Source organism: Panthera tigris, chromosome C1 (genome assembly GCF_018350195.1).
Source record: "Panthera tigris isolate Pti1 chromosome C1, P.tigris_Pti1_mat1.1, whole genome shotgun sequence".
NCBI classification, from domain to species: domain Eukaryota; kingdom Metazoa; phylum Chordata; class Mammalia; order Carnivora; family Felidae; genus Panthera; species Panthera tigris.
The window spans coordinates 201,529,719-201,533,537 of NC_056667.1; the positions used below are offsets into that span (position 1 = coordinate 201,529,719).

Below are 3,819 nucleotides of genomic sequence, written 5' to 3' on the forward strand. Positions count from 1 at the left end.
TGCACACCCAAGAGAGGAAAGGACAGCACACCCCCTTCCGTTTCAGGGCCACTTTTCCCTTCCTTGCTGGCCTTTCTAGCTGTAACACGATTCTAGACTTCTTCCTGCTTTCAACACCTCCCCCTGGCCTCTGATCCCTGAAACCTCTGATCTTGTGTCTCTCACCAAGGGTCCTTAATTTCTTTCCGAGCATGGGTGGATTGACTATCATGCTCTGCCAGACTCATCTGACCCCCCTCAACACTCCTCACGATGCTTAGTCACTGAGCAAGAAAGACTATATAATCTTGGAACTGCCCACGTCTGCTTCCTTTGTGGGTTTTGGCCCCCAGCCCCCTGAGCCACTGCCTGTTGATCCTCAAAGCCATCAGTAAAGGCTTAGACACGGGAGGTGGGGCAAGGAGAGCAGAGTCCAGGAACCTTTGTTCTCAGCCAGAGAACCACTCAAGAAAGGATTGCAGGTGGGAACTGTATCCAGGCATGGCAGGTTTCTCTCTGCTAAGAGTGTTCTCTGCCCTTTGCCCGTTCAGCGTGAGTGCATTTCAGTCCATGTGGGGGCAGGCTGGCGTGCAGATTGGCAATGCCTGCTGGGAGCTCTACTGCCTGGAGCATGGGATCCAACCAGATGGGCAGACGCCCAGTGACAAGACCATCGGTGGAAGGGCTGACTCCTTCAACGCCTTCTTTAGTGAAACTGGGGCTGGAAAGCACGTGCCCCAGGGAAGTGTTCGTGGATCTGGAGCCCAGTGTGATTGGTGAGTGAGGATCAGTCCCTGCCACATATGTCACCTTGTCCTGGGTACCACAGCGAGTCCTCCAAAACTGGAGCACTAGAATTTGTAGTTCCCAGCTGCAGCAGCCAATTAAACTACAGATCTGCTGCCACTCAGCTCCAGAGTCTCAAGGTCGCTCCACATCCCTCACATCCCTTTCCTTTTTATTTTTTTTTAAATTTTTTTTTTCAACGTTTTTTATTTATTTTTGGGACAGAGAGAGACAGAGCATGAACGGGGGAGGGGCAGAGAGAGAGGGAGACACAGAATCGGAAACAGGCTCCAGGCTCCGAGCCATCAGCCCAGAGCCTGACGCGGGGCTCGAACTCACGGAGCGCGAGATCGTGACCTGGCTGAAGTCGGACGCTTAACCGACTGCGCCACCCAGGCGCCCCCCCTTTCCTTTTTATTGAGGAATACTAAAAGTCAAGGGCAATAGCAGCAGCCTGAATGGGGCTCCTCTAGGGTAGGCCTTGGGGCCTAGTGACCCGGCCCCTTCGGGGAACTTTGGGGAGCCAGGCTGCAAGGGAAGGAGGGGTGTCTAAAACTCTGCCCATTACAGACGAGGTTCAGATGGGCACATACCGCCAGCTCTTCCATCCAGAGAAGCTCATCACCGGCACGGAAGACGCTGCCAATAGCTATGCCCGAGGTCACTAACACCACTGGAAAAGAGCTCATTGACCTGGTACCGGACCGAATTCGGAAGCCAGTGAGTGAAGGGCTTAGGGCTGGATTTCTGTAGTGAAGGGATCTGAACACCAGACAGGAAGAGGAGCTTCAGCCCTTGAGAGAGCTTCCTCCATGAGTTTTAAAGATGCAGGATCAGGACCAGTGAGGAGGGGCATTCCACTCTGATCAGGGGAAACAGGGTGTAGGCTCCAGACTAAAGCCAGATGTCCTCTTTACCTCCTATGGCAACTGGTCCAGGCTGGGCAAAGGCAAACATGTCCACGGGCTGCCTGGCCAAGCTATGGAGGTCCACGGGCATTCCCAGAATATCACCTTGTATGGCAGGGATGTGGGCAGAAGGCCCTGTGAAAAACAGGGATCCAAATAATCTTGGCCCAAGGCTCTGAGAATGACTTTGGCCTCCACAGAGGATGGGGATCGGGTTCCTAGATTATTGATCTCAGTCAGGAAGCCCTCCAGAAACATGTGAAATTAAGTCAGGGGTAAACAGGTATGAAGCTGGGCGGGGTTGGCAAGTTATGATCACAAAAGTGACTATGTCATGAGATTCAAGAGAGCTGTGTGCGGGCACCTTGGGAGGTTGTAGAAAGAAAGAACAAGAGAGAGAGGGGGCCTTCCCTATGAGGATCTATTTTGTGCATTTGGAAAAATCTTCCAAGGATTTAATGCATTTGGGGGGGGAATTTGAAACGGCAATGACTTGGCTCTTTCCTTTCCATCAGCTTCCTGGCCCACATTTCTCTTCCCCTTGCCCTTTCAGTCTGACCAGTGCACAGGACTTCAGGGCTTCCTGGTGTTCCACAGCTTCGGAGGGGGCACCGGCTCGGGCTTCACCTCACTCCTGATGGAGCGGCTCTCGGTTGACTACGGCAAGAAATCCAAGCTGGAGTTCTCCATCTACCCCGCCCCCCAGGTGTCCACGGCCGTGGTGGAGCCCTACAACTCCATCCTGACCACCCACACCACCCTGGAGCACTCGGACTGTGCCTTCATGGTGGACAACGAGGCCATCTATGACATCTGCCGCCGCAACCTGGACATCGAGCGCCCCACCTACACCAACCTCAACCGGCTCATCAGCCAGATCGTCTCGTCCATCACGGCTTCCCTGCGCTTCGACGGGGCCCTCAACGTGGACCTGACGGAGTTCCAGACCAACCTGGTGCCCTACCCTCGCATCCACTTCCCCCTGGCCACCTATGCGCCGGTCATCTCTGCAGAGAAGGCCTACCACGAGCAGCTGTCCGTGGCAGAGATCACCAATGCCTGCTTCGAGCCTGCCAACCAGATGGTGAAGTGCGATCCCCGTCACGGCAAGTACATGGCCTGCTGCCTGCTGTACCGCGGAGACGTGGTGCCCAAGGACGTCAACGCCGCCATCGCCGCCATCAAGACCAAGCGCAGCATTCAGTTCGTGGACTGGTGCCCCACGGGCTTCAAGGTTGGTATCAACTACCAGCCACCCACCGTGGTGCCCGGGGGTGACCTGGCCAAGGTGCAGCGCGCCGTGTGCATGCTGAGCAACACGACCGCCATCGCGGAGGCCTGGGCCCGCCTGGACCACAAGTTCGACCTGATGTATGCCAAGAGGGCCTTTGTGCACTGGTACGTGGGCGAGGGCATGGAGGAGGGGGAGTTCTCTGAGGCCCGGGAGGATATGGCTGCCCTGGAGAAGGATTACGAGGAGGTGGGCATGATAGTGTGGAAGGGGAGGGAGGGGAAGAGGAGGGGCGTGAATATTAGGGGATTCCTGTGTGTCTGCCGTAATTAAAGGACCGTGGGCTTACTGTCGCACGAGGGTCTTTTTTCTCTCGGGGAAAAAAGAGAGAGGTAAGAAGGCTGGGATCTCTGCCTGGGTTCCCCAGAAAGCAGACCTGGTTCCAGATTTTATTAAAGAGGCAATTCCAGGAAGCAGATTGGGGGCCAAGGAGAGTAAAGCAGAGAAGGAGGCAGAATTCATCCTAGAGAAGATGCAGCCGAATAAATGGCATCTCAGAATCATTCCTTGGGTGGGTGGGGGGGGCAGGAGAGGGGGTGTGGGTGGGGAAATTCATGCACCTGCTCCCTTCCTCCATTGGTCAAGCCTCCACCCCATCAGGCATGAACTCCCCTGCACTTGTGAGGTTGCACACACTTGGTCTGTAGCGTCACCAGGGAAACCCTGGTCAGGAGGTAATTGAAGTTGGTCCCAGGCACACAGGGCTGCAACCAGAGCCTGGTGAGACCAGGAGGGTCCGAAGTGGTGACTTGGAGGAGTCTGACACAGCTGGGGCTCACTAGGCCTCCCTGCAGATTGAAGGTTTGTCTCTTTCAGGCAGGAGGTTTGGGTCCAGAAGATCCAGAAGGTGGCATT

At 55.4% G+C, this 3,819-nt stretch overlaps 1 pseudogene; it reads left to right on the top strand.

Moving 5' to 3' along the window:
* The first annotated feature begins 471 nt into the window (after positions 1 to 471).
* Positions 472 to 3,224, top strand: LOC102965208 (annotated as a pseudogene).
* Positions 3,225 to 3,819: the final 595 nt, after the last annotated feature.